Below are 20,088 nucleotides of genomic sequence, written 5' to 3'. Positions count from 1 at the left end.
GAACTCCTAACACAAGAGTCTTGATAACAAGTGAATATCATGAGTGCTAAAATAATGAAAATGATGATCTATGAAAGAAAATTCAGTGGAGTCCATTAAGTTATGTCGTCTGACTGTCTGTTTATCCTTCAGTATACTAGATATAGGTCTTAAATTTTGCACACATTCTTTTCTCTTAAAAATGTTGCTCTTTTGTCAGAGCTGTTGGTACTACTACAGCATATAGCTGTCATATAAATTGATCAGTCAAAATCAAGTCCTTGTACGAGAAACTTTTTTAATTGAGAAGATATCTTCACGAAATTTGGTTCAAAGTACTGTTTCACGCAACGGTACAAATTCTGGAGAAATTTTTCAGATCGGACCGATATAACATATAGCTGCCATACAAATTGATCAGTCAAAATGAAGTACTTGTATGAGAAACTTTGTTAATTGAAAAGATATCTTTATGAAATTTGGTTCAAATTATTATTTTAAGCAACTGTATAATCTCTAGAGAAATTGTTCAGATCGGACCAATACAACATATAGCTGTCATACAAGTTGAACGACCAAATCAAGTCCTTGTACGAGAAACTTTTTTAATTGACCAAATATCTTTACAAAATTTCCCACAGATCGGTGCATTCAACATTACCAAATTTTTTGTTATTTTATTGTAACAGCATACAAATTCCCCAAATGCTTTAGAAGATAATACTTGCTAAACATTTAAACATACACATGTGTACATATGTATGCTCTCTCTCACCTAAAAATTATTGGCAAGCGCGCTTGTTTATTGTCGAAGTTTTATTACAGTTTTATTGTTGTGGCATATTTAATTATTAACGCTGCAATGTTGAACTAAGCTTAAACAAACAAATTGTAAAAAAACAACAACAAGGATGTGCCTTCTCATACATATCACTCTATATAAGACACGTTGCGTTTATGTAGTTATTCATACCCGTTACCTCTCAAGAATGTGTCAACTTACACCACTCGCCTCTCACACACCAAAGTTTCTACATTTCATTACTAAACAAATGTTATCGCTCGCAATTGCATTCGTGCTCTTAAAATGTTTTAATTGCATTTGTCATATATCACATTCGCTTTCTCTTCAGACGCGTTGCAACATGCACCAGCAGCACATATTTCGCTCTTCTGCGCATATTTCGCAAAATGCGCTCTTCTTTTGGAAAATTTCTTTCACTCAGCTTGCACTAAAATGCATTCGGAGGCGAAGAGTGTTGCACACGCCACGAAATGAGTGCAGTTTTTGAGCGCTTGAGCGTGCGTAAGCCGGCGCGGGAGAGAAAATGAAGGAAATGAAAAATTATGGGGTTGCAGAAAAAGTTAAAAGAAAAAATTAATGTAAATCACGGCCTGCCTTCAACCCTTCTCTGCAAATCTTCTACTTCTGGCTGCCCTTCATTGCTTTCTCGTCATCACTCTATAGCGACTGGCAATGTTTTGTTGTTATCTTCAACGTGTTAAGTGATTTTCTTATCGTTGAAATTCTTCGTAGTAAAAATAAGAATTTTTTTTATTTTTGCCGCTTTCTCTTACTACTTGATTGTAGTTTTACTAATCACTTCCCCTAAACCCAAAACACACACACGCGCCCACGCACAAGCGAATACACGCATCGGCAAACCCCCTCACCTCGCTCTCAAATGCACCGCATGCTCTCTCACTGAATTCTCTCAGGCCCTCAATAAACAGAGCATGCAACGCGCTACCTAACAAACTACCCCACCGCTGACTCTTCTACCCCGTCCCACCCTACCACCCATCTTCAGTAATGCTTTCAAGCTATCAGGGGCGGTATGAGGCGGCAGTGTGCGTTTCACAATTACTCACTCACACATATACACACACACATGCAACGAATTCATTCATTTTTCTCAGAGTCAAGTCGCAATCGCATTACACTGCATTTTTTTGTTGTTGTTGCTGTTGTTTCGGTTGCGCTTTTATAATTTATTTGTCATCGCCAACCTTGAAGCGCGTTTTCGGTGGAACGAGCGTAAATGGGGGTTCGCTTGTTACGCTATCGCTTTTCCTATGCACGCGTTAGTTTGCACGGTGTTGTTATTGTTGTTTTACAAGCATTTGTACGTTTACGTGTTTTCTCGCCTATTTTAGTTGTTACAATTTTTTATCGTTCGTTATTTGTTATTTTAGTTATTGTATGATTATTGTTTTTGCTGTTGTTGCAGTGCACGCGCAAGTGCGTGTCCATAAGTCTATCTACAGTCATACGCCCTGTTGTACTTGCGAACATATGCGCATCAGCCAGCTACATACACTCACACATACACATGCATGCGAGATATGTACAGTTATTAAGACGCCCGTTTGGTGTTCGCAAGAAAATGCACTTAAAAGTACATTAGGCATTAACCCGTTTGTGGCTACAAAAAAAATGGTTTTATTTTCATAATACATAAATGATAGTATGTGTGTATGTATATGGAGGCGGAGTATTGAAGGCATTTTATAAAATAAAATTATTTTTTATATTAGTAAAGTTTTTTAGTGCAATAGACCGCTTCGGTGATAAGATTCTTCACAAGAACTTGATTTCGATAGTTCAGTTTGTATGGCAGGTATATGCCATAGTGATCCAATAACGGCGGTTCCGTCAAATTTCTCTTCGGTTTCTTGAGAAGCGAAGAATATGTGCAAAATTTCAGATAATATCTCAGAAACTAAAACTAAATTGGCTTTTTTCAACTTGCGCAAAAGCATTTCTGCACCTGGCTGATGCGGAATTCTACAAAGGAATCGAATATTCGCAATTACTAACGCTTAAAATGGGACAACCGGACAAGTATTAACGGAATTTAAAAAGATAAGTCCAATGAGCTTCCTAAACTTTATGAAAGGCTTGGACGTTCTGTAAGACATTTGCGAGTATTACTCTGTATTCATATCGGTTATTTTTAAAACCCCAAAAATTAGTATCTACATTGAATTAACTTCGTTTATATCTAAGAAAAACAAAAATATATCGAGAGGTTGTCAAGTTGCTACAGACTAGAGATATATTAAATAGTCATATTTGGGCTTTGAAAATCATAAGGCATTAACAGTGAAACGCCTTGAAATTCAGACCAATTTGCGCTCTATTATTTCAATAATTCTTTTAGAACTCCTCCGTATCGATCTACATGTTTTCTGCCAAAAAAAATTTATTGACATGCGCGCTTGTTATTGTCTAAGTTTTATAATAGTATAGTTGTGGCATATTTATTATTAATGCTGCATTGTAAAAAACAACAACATCAAGGATATGCCTTCCAATACAAATCACTATATACAAGACACGTTGGGTTTATGTAGTTATTCATACCCGCTATCTCTCTGTATTCCCAAAAATAGGGCTATACATTGAATTAACTTCGTTGACGTCGAAGAAAAATCAAATTCCATTGAGGGGTTGCCAAGTTCCTATGGACTACAGATATATTAAATAGTCTTATAAGGGATTTGAAGCTCGTAAGGCATTAATAGTGAAATGTCTTGAAACTCAGAGCAATCTACGCTCCAGTTCTTGAATAATTTTTAGAACTCCTCAATATCGATCTATACTTGTATAGCAATAGAATGGGTTAAAGACGTTCCAAAATCCAAATTAACAAAGTTCGAGTGTAAAAAGCAAACAAGTTAGAAATGGAAAATAGGGAATCTCAGTGCTTTAGAAAAACACGTCGATAGACTTTGGTTCTCGAATATTATCCACAGTCTGGGAAGTAGAGCAGTTGCAGAAAAATACGTCGATAGACATTGGTTCTCAAATATTAGTCTCAGTTTTGGAAGTAGGGAATCTAAGAGTTACAGAAAAATACGAAGGTAAATTTTGTGTAAGAGAACAAATATTTTCGAGCACTTGGTTTAAATTTTATATTTTTCTGCTAATTTTAGATTATTATATATGAGCATGATGTTTTGAACTGAGTAGAGATATATTGGCTGTGTTACATTGCACCTGGATCTCCAGAAACCTACTAAGAAAGTTTTCTTGAATAACATTCAAAAATATATGTATATATTACGTTCTCTTCTTCTGTTTCAACATTGTGTATTCCGCGTATTCTTGAAACCTTATAATCTCTTATACCAGGATCAAGCTCAAAGAAAAACCAACATAATATAAAGAAACAACACAATAAGTAGCTTACTACGGCTTGAATGACCTTACATAAATCGTAAAACGAAAGATCACTGTTCCCATTCTCATACTACCTGAAACTTTTTCACGATGGAAATAGTTTAGAGAAAAAAGAAATAAAAATGGGAAGGTAGGTTACTAATTAACTATTTGGTACAAAAAATTCCTAAGGTAGGCGTTAAAACTGTTAGCGAATCAACACAGTTAATAACGAAGTGTTAAAAATGTCAACAAAGTGCAAAAACCGAAGAGGCTGCGAGCGCGAATGACAAAGCAAAATATTTTCTAAGCAATGATTAACACATTTCCTGGCATAAAAAATAACTAAATTTAGTTGGGTGTTGAGGTTATGATAATTACATTGCAAAAATCTATATAAATCTGATGCAAAATAGAAAATCATAATCAAAACAGAAAGAAGTTTAAATGCCTCACGCACAGCCAGCCGACAAGCTGTGGGAATTGACGACAAATGTCTAGACTTTTTGCCTTCTTGAAGTCTTTTAAGAACGCACTTCCGATGACCCGCCCACAGCAATCCCTTCTTTCACCATAATAACAACAACCAGCTACAGATTCTCTTCCAACTTATATGTGTGTTACTCCATTAAAAGTAATTCCCGTTAGCGCCTCACACCACCAATGCGCCGTCAGCCCGACCAAGCTGACTTTACGCCATCACCTCATAGCATTATTCAGGCGAAACATTTGTCTCGGCCGTTAAATTTACAACACTGATAACGGTGTTAATGCATGTGAACATGTTTGTATGTGTATTTGCATGAGTGTGAGTATATATGTTGTAAGTCTCAATCACTACGCTGTGTGACGCCTAACGTTAGCGTTTACAGCAACCGCAATCACAGCAACACTGTGAACATTAGTAACAACAACAACAACAATGCATAAAGCGTAAGAAATTGATTTGCCATGCTGCGCATAAATTGCATAATGACGTAAGCGTAAGTGTTAGAACGACTTTTTTTCGCTTGACTTTTCTTTTGCGCTGGCGATTGACACGTCCAACGGCAGAGAGGCAAGGGCTTGACAGCGATTGTTGCTATTGAGCACAATCATAATTAATCAATAAATTTGTGACACACTTACACACACACATGTGTACATATGAATAACTGTATGCATGGAGAACTATTATTGCGCTTTTGTGAGCTGCTGCGCACTTTCTTTAGGGAAAAATATAAGTTACATATTTCTTCGCAAATTATAATTAAGGATTATCAAAATTAAGTCCTTTTTGTGAGAACATTCCGATGCAGGCAGTCGTGGCCGAGTGGTTAAGGCGTCTGACTCGAAATCAGATTCCCTCTGGGAGCGTAGGTTCGAATCCTACCGGCTGCGGTACGGCATTTTTTACAAACTTAATTTCAAAATTTGGAAAAAAAATATTTGAAAAATACTTTGTGACCAAAAAGTAACCCGAAATTGTAAATAAAAAGGAAAATATTTAATTATTCATCAATACTAATTGTGTCGCCTTCAAACTATTCTCCACCAAATGTAATAACTCATAAACCCATGTCTCATCGGCAGTTAATGTCCATGAATGTGGAATCAGAATTCGCACAATCAAGCATGTCCAAGGTACTCTTTTTGAAAAAAAAAAAACAGCTTTATCGCAACGAGTCGAGCAAGAACACGTTTCATACCCAAACTATCAACCAAAATCATTCGAACGAATACGTGAGAGAGGTCGGGCTCTCTTGCCATCTCTCTAACACTTGCCTGACCATTTTCAAGCACCATATCCTTCACTTTTTTAATATTTTCATCAGTGGAAGAGGTCGTCCAGAACCAGGAAAGTCTTCAACAATTTCTCGTCTCAAGTCCAATAATAACAAAAAATTTATATTATAACAGATGAATACAGGTAGAAGTCAAAGGACTGGTCAAAACTTTGACTTTGTGAAAAAATTTACACTTTAGAGTGTTTTCAAAGACCTAAATTGCTATCGCAAATCGTATGCATTCGAGTGTTTGGGGAAATTTTTCTTACTCACCGCATTACGAGAAGTAAAAATTGAAAAAAAAACTTCAATTTTTTGATATTGCAGATGGATATTACTGCTTGAAGGCCAGCCTACAGTTTTCAAAACAAAAAAATTTTTTGGCCTAAAGTTCACTTTCACATTCTAGAGGCATTATTATCATGTGGGGAAATGGTGAACAAAACGACTTGTCGCCAAAGCCTTCAAGGCAGTCAGCTTGAGCACGTAAATGGCAAGTATTATGTAGAAGATCCCGTTTTTATTTTGTTTCGAACATAATATTATATAATAAGTTTCTAGATTAATTCACTATTGTAAACATCGTTTTGCAAAAGATAATTCCCTACATTAGATCATTAGCCGCTTTTTTGTCGCAGCAAGTGTTCTAGGTGAGAGAATATTCGAAGCAGTACCAAGCGGCCAAACAAAACAAGAAACGACTGGAGCTGTTGCAGACTCGACTATAACCGCGTAAGCGGTATCTACGCCAATATAGAAGAAAAAGAAGTGTTCCAGAAGAGCTTTAAGGAGTCTACTTTATTACTCACACAAGGATTTGCTTGGTGTCAGCAATCAGAGGAGGTCGTGAAGTCATCAAAAACTAGAGTGATGTGAGTCATCTATGAAATAGTGCTTGAAAAAGTTCGCGTAGGTCTTAGAGAGATAGCACAGGATCTCAAATTCTTGTATGGATCGACTCAATACATTTTGGTTAATGTTTTGGGTATGAAGCATGGCAATGCAAAACTCTTACCAAAATGTGGGAATCTTTTGGAAAACCCCTGTCAGCAAAAAGATGCTCGATAACGTAGCTGAGTACCCTACCTTCAGCAATTCATAAAACGAATTATTACTGGTCAAAATATGCAGTTAACGAATATAAGCTAAGAAGGGAAAATTAAGCGTTGACATACATTTTTAAAATTAAAAATTAATTTAAAAAAATTTTAATTAATTAAAATTAAAAATAATAAAATTAAAAAAAAAAATTATGAATTAAAATTAAAGTTAAAACTAATCAATTAATTTAAAAAAAGTATAAATTTATTATAATTAACTAAAATTAAAAATAATTATTTTTTTTAATAATTAATTAATAAAAATTAAAACTAATTAATTAATATTTAATATTCTTTTATAATAAATAATAAATATTATTTTTTGAATTTTTTTCACATTTATTTTATTTTTATAATTTTCGAAAAATTCCCGGCCTCAATTCAAATACTATTTTTCCATAGATTCAAAATATCACTTTACTCAATGCCTCAATTTGCGCTCTTAAGCTGGCAACTTTCACGCTTTTCGCCTTTCACAACTCGCCATCGCCAGCCACTTTAGCCGCCTTTGTTTACATATATTATTATTTTTAATTGCTAATACTATTTACCAATGCAGCCAGCGCAATTATATTAATTCCCTTCTATTGATTCGCTGCATATGCCATATTTGCCTGCAAACGCACTCTCGTAATCGCCGCTCTCTTTCGCTCTCGCACTCTTTTATATGAAAACCATTGGCACTATTCAAGAAATTAATTTGCACGTTCACCGTTACGTATACGTAACAACCATATAATTTTCGAAAAAACAATAAAAACAGTAAAAAAAAAAGCCAACAACAGCAACAAGTAATGAATGGCAAGCAACAATGCTGCAACAAGCAACGTCCAATTAGCCGTTAATTATGTTGCATTTACCTACAAATGACGGAAGTAACGGCAAGCGTTATTGTATGCTGGATATTGTTGTTGTTTAGTGAATGTTGTTGTGCTTTGCGGCACACAATGCTGTAGCATGGCATTGGACGCGGCAATGACGTTGCATGAAAAATAGGCGTCACAACGGCTTGGTGACGACAGTTTGTCTATGTTTGAGTGCGTGAAAAGTTTATATTGTGTGTATGTGTGTGTGTTGAGAGCAAATGATGCTGTGCAATGTCATTTTGTGATTACAGTGATTTGGCAAAAGCCAGAAGTAGGCAGAAATTGCTGGGAACTGGGAAAGTCGGTAATTCACTGTCACAACTTTTTTTTATTTTTCGATATGGGCTCCGGCTACGTTACTGTTAATCAAGCGTGGTATTGCTTTTAATTATTTAAAATTTTCTTTTATATATTTTCGTTTTTCTTTCTCAATGAAAAAACAAATATTAATAAAAATTAAGAAGTAGCTTTAAATATTTTTTTAAATTTATTTTAATTAAAAAATTACAAAGTTAATTAAAATACAACTAATTTTAATATTTTAATTAATTTTAGTTAATCATTATTTAAAAATTACAAAGTTAATTGAGAGAAAGTAATTAATTGTCTTTTAATTCATTAATTAATATTAATTAAAATTAATTTTAATTCTATACATTTTCGTTTTTCTTTGAAAATGAAAAAAACAAATATTGATAAAAATTAAGAAAATTAAGAACTAATTTAATTTTTTTTTATTTATTTTTATTAAAAAATTACAAAGTTAATTGAGAGAAAGTAATTAATTTTATTTTAATTTATTAATTAGTATTAATTAAAATTATAACCTTTTAATTGAATTTGTAACTTTTCAGTTACTTTATTTTTATTAGGTAATTTTTTTATTTTAATGACTTAGATTTAGTTATTATTTATTAAAAAATTTTATTTATTGTAAATTTTATTTTATAATTAACCAATTTTTATATAATTTTTAATTAATTTTGTCTTACTTTTAGTATAGTTTAATTATTTTCATCTTTGTTCTTAATTCTTTTTATTTAATTTTTTTTATTAATTAAATTACTTTCTTTTTAAATTTTTTATTTCATTATATTTTAATTAAATTACGATTAATTCCTTTTGAATTTGGTTAAAACTTAATTTTAAAGGCATTGGGTTCCTTTTACGTTAATTTTAATTTTTTTAATTTAATTTTTTTTTACTTAATTTAAATTTTTTAATTATAATAATTTTATTTTTAATTTTTTCCAGTATTTTTAAATCTTAATTTTATTTCATTTTTTAATTTTGCTAACATTTTTTGTTAATTTCAACCTTATTTTAATATAATAATTTAAATTTTTGTTTTATAATTAAAAAAAAAAAAAAAAATCGCTCATAATTAACTTTGTAATTTTTAATTAATTTATTTTTAGTAATCAATTGTTATTTCATTGCAATGACTTCATTTTTTTTTTATAATTATTAATATTATTTTATAATTTTAAAAATATAAATAATTGTTTTACTTAGTTTATTATTAATCTTGCGTTACTTTTATTAGAGTTCAGTTTCCTTAAACTTTGTTCTTGATTACTTTTATTTAATTTTTGTTATTATTAAAATTACTTTAAGATTAGTTTTATATTTTCTTTTAATTTTTTTTTTAATTTTTTAAATTAAAAAATAATATTTTTTACTACAATTATTCATTCATTTCTATTGAATTTTATGAAAATTAAGTTTAAAGTATTTAGTTTATTTTTCATTAATTTTAAATTGACCTAATTTTGTAATTTAAATTTTTAAAATTATTTTAATTCTTTTATTAATTTTTTTTTAGTTTTTTTTTTTCCTTCAACTTTGTTCTTAATTGCTTTTATTTAATATTTTTAATAATTAACATTACTTAAACTCTAGTTTTATATTTTCTTTGTAATTTTTTTATTAAAAATTAAATAATTAAATTAGAATTAATTTCTTTTGATTTTTGTTATAATTAATTTTATTTATTTGGATTATTTTTCATTAATTTTAATATAACTTAATTTATATTTTGGAAAATTAAATTATTTTAATTTTTTTATTAATTTCATTTCTAAATTTTTTCTAGTATTTCAAATCTTTCTTCTATTTGTTTATCAGTCATAACAGCATTAGAACTTGCAAGTACTATTCTAGCATTCTTTGGTTAAAGTGCGACAGCTTGCCACCACACGCCAGTCAAGTGAGCTGCAATAGCCGCCAACCGCCTTTCAGTCACTTGACATGCCAACCCGTAAGCCAGTCAGCTATCAGCCAAGCTAAACTGAGTTGAGCCGCAGCTAAGCGTTGGAGCGACTAAGCAAGCAAGCAAAAGTCAAACACAAATGCCATACTAAATACCTAGCATTTGCATGGACGCCCATATGTATGTATTGATTGTATGTATGTATATACATAGGTATGTGCAAGTGTCATGCCGTGCTGATGCAGGCCAACCAATAAATTGTTTGCTGTTTGATTGCATAACTTCTGGTTTTCTGCAATTAATATTGTGCCAACAAAAACAACAACCGGACAGGGGTGTTCAACAACAACACCAACAATACAACAACATAGTCACAACAGCAATTATAGCAAAGCAAGAAATTGAAATAAAAATGGGTATAATTTTGAAAAAAAAAACAATAAAAAAATAAAAACAATTTGCAAGAAATTTCCAACCTTCAGCAGCACGACAACAACAACAACAAGGCAGTCAGTCATCAGCATATCCAAAGAGAATACAAATAAATTAAGTAGTCGCGGCGAGTGGCAGAAAAAAATACACAGCAGCAACAACAAACACCAAACAACAAATATACGCCACCAGCGAGTAGGAAGCGTTGGCAGCCAGGCGGCAGCGAGTTTTGCAGTGCAAAAATCTCACAGGCGCGCGAATTAAGAATATCTGTATGGGTGTGTGTATGTGTGTGCAGGGGTGCACGACGCGGCAAATCTTGTTTCACATTTTTTGCGTACTCTTATTTTCGCACATTGTTGTTGTTGCTGTTGTTTTTGTATAAATAATTCATATGCGTTTGAGCGCAGCATTCTGGCGCTGTGTTGCGCAATCTAAATGTCATAATTGCACATAAATAAAGATATTTCTATATACCTGTGTATATGTCCGTCTGTCTATTAACGATCTTGTTTTAATTTTTATATGCATACGCTTGTAATAAAATTCGAAATGCGGAGGCGTACGAAAAAAGTGTATATCTAATAATACAATGTGCCGCTTCATAGCGGTTTTTCCTTCCGTTTATCTTTTAACACATTTTTTGTAACGCTATAATGATTTTCATATCGGGATCCCGAAATTTCGGGATACGATTTTCGGGATTACAATTTCGGGACTATTTTTTTAAATTGGCTTGACATTTCAGAGCAATATTTTTGGATTTCTGAATTTTTAAAAATCTTCTTTTACATTCGAACTCTTTACCATAGGGTGTGCTTTTTAACTTCTAATGAAAATCCAAGCATTTCATTTAATTGATCTTTACTAAGATATTGTGTAAGATGAAACAAAATATCGCATCTCGAATAAGTATTACTCAGTTATTGCCGGTTAACGATTTCGAAACCAGAACTGATTTAAAAATAAAACTGTCATTAGGGTGCGTTCTAGAGCAAAATTGTGTAAAATTCTCTCTTTCGGTGACTTTTCTATATAAAATGAAGAACTATATTTCGAAAAACACAAGAAGTATTTTTTTAAATCACATTGTTAATATTCACTCGGGATCCCGAAATTTCGGAATACGATTTTCGGGATCATAACTTAGGGGCAATTTTTTTTTACTTGTCGGATGATATCATATATTTATAAAAAAAAAAACAAAACAAGAAGTATGTTTTAAATCACATTTTAATATTCGAAATTTCGGGATCATAATTTCTGGCACATTTTTTAACTTGTCGGAAGAAATCATATATTTCTAAAAGTACGTTTTATTTAAATCGCTTTGAAAATATTCACTCGGGATTCCGAAATTTCGGGATGCAATTTTCGGGATCATAATTTCGGGGCAAATTTTTTTAACTTGTCGGAAAGAGACTTCTGGGTTTTTAAAATTTTTGAAGACGTATTTGGAATTGTCAAGTGACTTGTGCCCGGTTGGGTTAATTTCTTGGGCTTTCCATCCAAGAAGTTTCTTTTGGCAGATAAGTAGCATTTCCAGTTCATAAATAGTCTTAGAATAAGTTGTTTGTGCATGTTGTTGCATTTTCTGGTTTATTTGGTTTTCATGCTCTGATTTATACCCACAAATATTGAGAATTCACAATATGAGGATTTCGAAAACAGGTGTTTTTCAAAAATACTACGGTTTTTTTTAACTTTTTAAACAACTTTAACGTATTTCTTCAACTAATTTATCAACAAGGTCATATCATAAGGTCATAAGTATAATTTGTTTTCACGTTTAGGGCAGACATTTTCAAATTTTTTTTTTTTAATAAATGCAACTTTTAGAAAACATGCGCCAGCAATCATAACTGCTGGAAAATACGCGAAGCGCGCTACTTCCGCCTACACGCCTTAAAAGCCTGCGACTACGCTGATATTTTATGCAAAAAATTTCCAACACCCTATAACCCTCATCAGCGCCCTTACAAAGCATCACGACTTTGTCGGTTTTTACATAGAAATTATTAATACTTGTTGATTTTGTTGGTGTAAAGCGCGCGCGCACACACAGTCACACACACATGGAGCTTTCCGCAATCTGAGTGAATCTCACGATCGACAACAATCGGCGCGCAGCAACGCGTAACGAAGGCAACAACAACAACACCAGCAGGCAAAGGTACTCGTCGCAGCACACACGAAATCATTGTAAGCGTTGACATGTTGTTGTTATATGTACCAGTTGTTGTCATGCTGTTTGCGTCGCCATGTATGCGCGTGTATGCCAAAGCGCATAACTGCCGCTCGTTTCTTGTTTGTGTTATTGTTGTTGTCACTGCAATGACAGTTGTTGTTTGTGATGTTGAGCAAAACGACAGCAGAGCAACAACAAGTACAAGCGAACAGCCAGCGCAGCGTGCGCCAACAAAACGCGCCCCGCCGCAGTGGGGGCGATGAGATGCGGTGCGCGCGGCGCGGCGCGGCGCGTTACGCTGGGACTGTCGCGTTTCACATCCGCATCTGCGATTCGTTTCATTCTGAATTTTTTTGCGGATCGCTTGGGAGCTTTTTTCTCTTTTTATTTGTTGCTTTTGTTTTTATATTTCACATGCATACATACAGATATGCATGCGTATGTATGCAAGCGTGTGTGTGTCATTGCATCGCGTTGTTATGTGTATGCAAGTGTGTGCGCGCGGCGATTGCGATCTGCGTCGCTGCTTGTTTGTGTGCGTTCGTGTTCCGTTCGCATTGGCCTTGGCCTTGAATCATACAGATTTGTCGTTGTTGTTGGTTTAATGTTGTTGTTGCATGGGCTCTTATTATTCATTTTCGCTGCGAATTCGCCTTTTTCGTTTTCGTTTGCATTTCGCTTTGGTGTTTCGACTGTTTTGCTTTGCTTTTTGCGCGCACTCCACTGCACCGCTCCACACACGATCGCCTTACGCGCGAGCTTTTATGAAATTTCTGTTTGCATTTTTTCCCCTGTCAATATATTGTTAGGCGCATTGTTGTTGTTGTGCGCTCGCCCGCATGCTGCACACTGTGCGAAACGGTGTTTCGGTTTTTTTTCTACTCTTTTCGTTGTGTTTGTATGACGATCATGCCCAGCATGCGAGCGCGAATGTGCAAAAGCGTAGTGTACATACATATGTATGTAAGTACGATATTTTTAAGTTTTTTGCATTTTCTATATTTGCATTTGTGTGCGTGCGCGTGTACTCAACATTTGCGCATTCTTTGCCGCATTAGTTACGGCGATCTGCTTTGCTGACGCGTTGCAAAATAGCGAAACACTCGCCGCGAACTGTCGAACACGTCAGTGAGTTGGATGAAAAAAAGGCTTGGGGAGGTGGGATTGGTTGAGCGCTTGACTTTTCTAAAATATTGTTTTAACCTTTTTTAAATGGATCTTAAAATTAAGTTCTTCGGTTTTATTTTTCGTATTAAGGTCATTTTAGGTTGAATAGCCTTAAACCAAGTTCAGGTCAATTAGCAAAGATAATTGAGTCGTTAATTGAGACTCAATTTAGCTTCAACATTTAGATATTCATTATTCTGAAATAAATTCTTTTGCTCATAAAAACATCCATACGAAAAAATTGGTTTAAGTTCAGTTAATTAACTAATTTGATACTAAGCCTAACTTTCTCAGTAGACACTAGATTAGATACGGAATGAAGCATCTCTTGTGCACTTGTCCCGCATTGGCAAGACTACGCTGTAAGCATCTGGGGTTCCGACGGTATGATACACTGGAGGAGGTATCGTTAGTGAGGCCGCAAAATCTGTTAAAATTCGCGTCAAGCGCAGACATCCTAAAGGATGATTACTTCTCTTGGATCTAGCAACTAAACTCTATCTGGAAAAGACGAATTTGGTCGTCTATGCGTGGCTTATTTGTCTACCAGATTAATCGAACCTAACCTAACTTAGAATAGATACAGTATATGATTTGAAATTTGGTTCTTTCAAAACATTTTCCTTTTATCAAAGAAAGGCTTGCCCATCATTCACTCTTTCGTTAAAAATACTTCACAGCTACGCTTTGAAGTTAAGCACTCTTTGAAAACTTGTCTCAATTAAATATTGTGTTAATTGTGCAATTAGTTATTGCTCCTGAAGACTTGCTGAAGACAGTTAGAGATAGCATCACTATCAATGAAACTACCCGTTTCTATTTGATATTCATAAAATCTAATGAAAATGTATATTTGTATACCATAAATATATACATTTTTATTAAATTTACACGTTTTAAAAAATCAACTTCAATTAGTATGTATAAGCAGCTGAGATTCAGGTGATCGTAGCCATACATTTTCCTTTCCAAACATCTCATAACGGATTTATAACTATAATGACCCAGAAGGAAAAACTTAAGCTCATGCTATTTACCGATCTAGATAGGCTGATTTTAGCTTGATTTTTGAAGTATGTAATGTCAGCTCAAAGCTCTACCAGTATAAGATTGACTCTAATATTGTCCTCTTAGGAATAATTTCTGATAGGCCTAGCAGGGGTGCCAAGACTAAAGCGGAATCGCAGATAACTTTTGAAGCTAACGAACTGGAAAGCAAACGCCTAGCACTGTTGTCAGTATCATGGAAACCGGATGGCTCAACATCGGGAGCTTGAACAACACAAGCCTAGAATCAGTCCGTGGAAGATCTTTTTGGCCCAAGATCGATCACAAGAGATTCAGTAAGCTCTTTGCCCACAGCATGGGTAGCCTTTTCTTAACATTCGAGGTACTAACAGGTCATTATCGGCGCATCCACTGTAAGGTTGACAATTTTGCCAGATTCCAGCTGTAAAAGCTGTATATAAGAATACGAGGTAGAAACATTTCAAAACGTCTTTTTGACTCTCCAGCCTTCGCTAAATCAAGGCTGAAACACTTGGGAGCTCACACTTTCAGATATCCCATTGAGTTGATATGAATTGAAATTAAGCAGATTAGTAAGGCCCGCTTTGCCGACTTATAGGATCGAATGCAAGAGTTCTATATTATTCTTCATAAACGATTTCAGTGTAACGGTAATTCAAATACGATCCCTATTTTGAGAAGCAACTGTAGTCCAAGTGCGATCCCCATTTTGAAAATCAAAAAAATGTCGAACCTAACTGAACCGAACTGAATCTCATATGAAACTAAAATCGGATGCAAGAGTTCTATATTATGGCTTCATAAAGAATCTGAATCTCGTATGAAACTAAAATCGGATGCAAGAGTTCTATATTATGGCTTCATAAAAGACTACAGCGTATCTTTAGTCTAAGTGCGACCCCATTTTGTGAATTAGCTGACGTACCTATCCTAATCGAACCGAATCTCGTTTGAAACAAGCTCTTAGCTTGTTCATTCTATGTTACAGACCCCTAAAACTTCTGTACCTAAAGCCTACTCCTGACTTTGACCTGTCTTAAGATCTCGACGACAACCACAACAATTTTTTTGAGCACTAAAGAAGGAGGGACATCAACAACTACCTGCCGGCTATTTAAGCACCTTTTACTGTGATAGAGAAAGTAAATTTTGTTCATCATTAATTGATAATGATAAAATACATATTTTATAACCTTAAAAATATTACAGTATGAGATGCCAAAACAAAAGCTTCAACCTTTATTTTTGGAAGACCAAAAATGCATAAATATTTTTCACTGAATTTGCGAGATTTTAAATCCAACTTGAGCAATGATTCGATTCGAAGCTCAAGAATGTGCTTTGCCTAAATAAAGAGCACTTTAACTTCAAGTAACTCGAAAGCTAGTATTCAAGTACTTCCAAGGCTCTTATTATTTGAAACTTGGGAAAGTTCTATTAAATTTTGTCACCAAGAATTTTTGTAATTATTTTACTCTGTTTATTTTCCTACAGGGCCTTATAATGAATGCAGCACACAAACACGCCGCTATTCGCTTCCACCATCGCTTCAAAGGGTGTGTGTGTGTGGTATAATTGCAGTTGGCAAAATTAGCCAACGCAATCATTATATACCCAGTGTCTGCGAATTGGCATCTCTCAAATGAAAAGACAACGCCAACAAACGCTAGAAAAACAAAACAACAAACAAAATCACATATGCTTGAAAAGTAGTTTGGGGGGAGAAGCAGGTGTATGAAGAGAGGTATGTAAATGCGGTACGGCAAAACAGCCGCAAGTCGTTAGGGAGACAGACAATCAATGAAGTGATTGACAGCGCACCGACGGTAGGCTAACGGTGCCGGAGGTGGTGCAGCAAGCGCTGGCTCATTAGATGCAATATAAAGGTGTGTTTTGCTAAGTTGCGCTGAGCATTTAGCAACTTTTGCATTTTTTGCATGTTTCATATTTCAAAATTATTATTTTTAACTTTCGAAATTTTTGTTTGATATTTTTGAAAAACCGTTTTCAATGCCAAAATATGGCCTTCGCTGCAAAACGCAGCTGGTTTGCAAAGCGGAAGTGTCGCCACACTTGCAAGCAGCAGTTGCAGTGCCAATTTTAGCAATTTGTAGAAAATAATAAAATAAATAATAAATGATTTAATAAAATTTGGTGAAAATATTTCGGTGACTCACCTTAAACTAAAACACTCGCCAGTCGGGCGTTACCCGTCCAGCAATCCATAAGATAAAAATTTGCTTGGCCGTGTTGCCGGTTTTTTGTTGTTGCTGTGTTGCTTTTGTTGTAGTTGGCTGTAAGATGTAACCGTTACGCTGCGCCCTTGTTATTGCTGTTGTTATGATTTGTGTTCGAAACTGTTATTTAATATATTTTTTTTTTACACAAGACAAATAATTTGTTGCACGAAATTTTGTTTGCTTTTTTTTGTAATGAGAACACACCCGTTATTTTCACTTTTTTATATAAAATAATAACGGTTTTATTTAAAATTAGTTTAAATTTTTACTGGTTTTCATATGCACAAAAATGTAAACACGAGCTTTCATAAATTCACAATTTGTGAGAAAAAAGAAACAAAAATTGCAGGAAAGAACTTTATGTGACATATATATGAGAGTGTGAGAGAGAGCACAAGAGACATATGTTGTTTTAAGCAACTTTAGTAAGGTTTTCAAAATTCATACGATTTAAAATTGGAACGGGGTTTCGACTTTAGAAAGTTTTTGTGATTTCTATTGTTCCGAAAACAAGCTTTCACTTTTTTAATAAAAATATAATATGAATTGAGCTTTTGATAAGAAACAAGCTTTCATCAATCCAGTTTCACTATTAAGAGCTTTAACATCAAATGAGCTTTCACTTTAAATAAGCTTTTACTTTAAATAAGCTTTCACTTCAAACGAGCTTTCACTTCATACGAACTTTCACTTTAAACGCGCTTTCATTTTAAACGAGCTTTCACTTTAAAAGAGCTTTTTCACTTCAAGTGAGCTTTCGACAAAAGCTTTTACAAAAAAATTACTTTATTGCCAAAAGTCTGTAACTGAAAAGAACTTTCACTTTAAATTTATTGATTTTTGTATATTTTGCTAAATACACGCTTTCACTTTGGTTGATTTAATTTTTGGTTAATGCCGAGAAGTTAAATTTTTCATAGCCACTTTTTACGCTTTAAATATATTTAAGTCCGTTGAGAGTTTTGTCAAATTTTTTTATAATTTAAATTGATTTTTATTAGCAGTTTGTAGACATTTTTAGTTATTTTTACGCTTAACGGTTTATGATGCCGCAGTTGTGTTTCGAGTATGTTGTGAAGAAGGGAAGAGGCCAAAGTTGTTTATGTTTTTACCGAAAGTTGAATGCTTGTTTATTTGTGTGATGTGTTTGCTGTTTCACTTTGAATGTTTGGACGTTGAGTTTAAATTTGGAATTTTGACTTTTCTTGGGGTTTAGTGTGAATTTTCTGGAAATAGAAGAGAAAAATGGAATAGGTTTATTAATTTCGTTCGAAGTATTAATAAAAAATAATAATAAAGAGATTTTTATTATGTATTGGAGTATAAAATTTGTATATAAATATATTTAAACATGTAAATTTGATACTAAATTATTTTTATCAAAAATGAGCTTTTTTTATATAGAGCGTCATATTTTTGAAATTGCGAATTAAGTTGTTTTCAATTTAAAGCCGACAAAATACTTACAAAGATACTTTTTCCATTTTAAAACATTTTAGAATCATTTATTTGCCGCAAAATGAGATCAATACACTCACAGCTTAAAGCTCCGCTCTAGTAGCTTTCACTTTAATTTCTTTTGTCGCAAACTTCCATTGTAAAATATTTTAGAATAATTTATTTTCTGCAAAATTAGCTCAACCCACTCGTAGCTTAAAGCTCCGATCTCGAAGCTTTCATTTTAATTTCACTTGCCCCAACTTTTCTGTGGCATTAAACATTTTTAGCGCAAAATTTAATGCTTACTTTCAAATATATAAGAAATAGTACCAAGTAATATTCAAAACTGAGCTTTTTTATATAATTAACTGTTAATTAATTAATTTGTTTTTAATTTTAAAGCACATACAGTACATTCAAATATTTTGTTTGCATTGTGAAACACTTTAAAATCATTAACTTCCCCTAAAACGTACCAAGCTACACGCAGCTTAAAGCTCCGCTCTCGTAGCTTTCATTTTAATTTCACTTGTCGCCAACTTTTGCGCAGCATGCAATATTTTTAATACAAAATTTAAGATGTTTACTTTCAATTGGCATTTAAAACTGCCATACTTAAACGGGCAGCACCGCCAACTGCCTGCCGCGCCAGGCGCTTCGCTTAATTCACGTGAATAGCGCGCGCAAATATTTCACAAAGTTCAAGTTTATGTTGCGCTCTACTCACACAAAAGGCAACAATAACAACTGAAAGTGTGCACTAACATAGTTGCTGACGCTTTGGCGGGGGGCGGTGGGCGCGGTGTGTGCATGCAGTCAGGGGGCGGTGTACGCGGGCGTTTTGTGTTGCAAGTGCAGCAGCATTCATTCAGACGACCGCAGAAGCACAACTTCCAAACACTGAGCTAACCATGTCATCAACCTCGTTGATGCAACAAAAAGTTGAAAGAATAGCTAAAAGCACGTTGAGCGCCACCACCGCCAATCGGAAGTGCGGCAGGTGAGAGTAGGAGGGTGGCGAGTAAGCGCAATGCAATGCCAACAGTGAAAAGTTAGAAAGAGTAAGTGAGCGAGAACGGAAGAAAAGCCGGAAAAAGTTTTTAAGTTTGTTTAGTTTAATGTGCGGCAGCAAGTGCATAGTAATTTCGCCGTGTATGTGTGTGCGTGTATGGCTGATTGTGTATGTGTTTAATCTTGCTATCTGTGTGAATGGCGCAAAGTGCATGAATGATTCTCAGCACTACATTGCGCTTAGTCGTAAGCTATCTCTGCTTGTATGTGTGTGTGTCTCTTTATGTTTGTATGTGTGTGTGCTTGGTGGCGCTTCCTTTTGCATTTGTATTTGTAATTCCAGCACAATGTGCGCATGCATAGCGCAATTGCATAGAAGTCAATTGAAAAGTTACTTTTGCAACATTGAAGCATTTATTGTTGGCATAGAGATACAAGTGCAGCATCCTCGTGCAACATGTTGCTGGTTGCCAGTATATGCCGTACAAACAAA

At 34.1% G+C, this 20,088-nt stretch overlaps 1 protein-coding gene and 1 non-coding gene across 7 annotated transcripts in view; one reads left to right on the top strand and one right to left on the bottom strand.

Moving 5' to 3' along the window:
- Nucleotides 1-20,088, bottom strand: part of LOC126760678 (platelet binding protein GspB) — a 470,397-nt gene that overhangs the window by 364,185 nt on the left and 86,124 nt on the right. For all 6 annotated transcript variants that reach the window (XM_050476505.1, XM_050476504.1, XM_050476510.1 and 3 more), the window contains exon 3: nt 17,082-18,370. The gene's annotated coding sequence lies outside the window, so the exon portion shown is untranslated. The remainder of the gene's footprint in view (nt 1-17,081; nt 18,371-20,088) is intronic.
- Trnas-cga (transfer RNA serine (anticodon CGA)) lies at nt 5,443-5,524 on the top strand. The gene has a single exon. It is a non-coding gene; the product is annotated as a tRNA-Ser (tRNA).

Source organism: Bactrocera neohumeralis, chromosome 5, assembly GCF_024586455.1.
Source record: "Bactrocera neohumeralis isolate Rockhampton chromosome 5, APGP_CSIRO_Bneo_wtdbg2-racon-allhic-juicebox.fasta_v2, whole genome shotgun sequence".
Taxonomy (NCBI): Eukaryota; Metazoa; Arthropoda; class Insecta; order Diptera; family Tephritidae; genus Bactrocera; species Bactrocera neohumeralis.
Note: the sequence above shows the minus strand (reverse complement) of the source record. Positions and strands in the feature narration are given on the sequence as shown.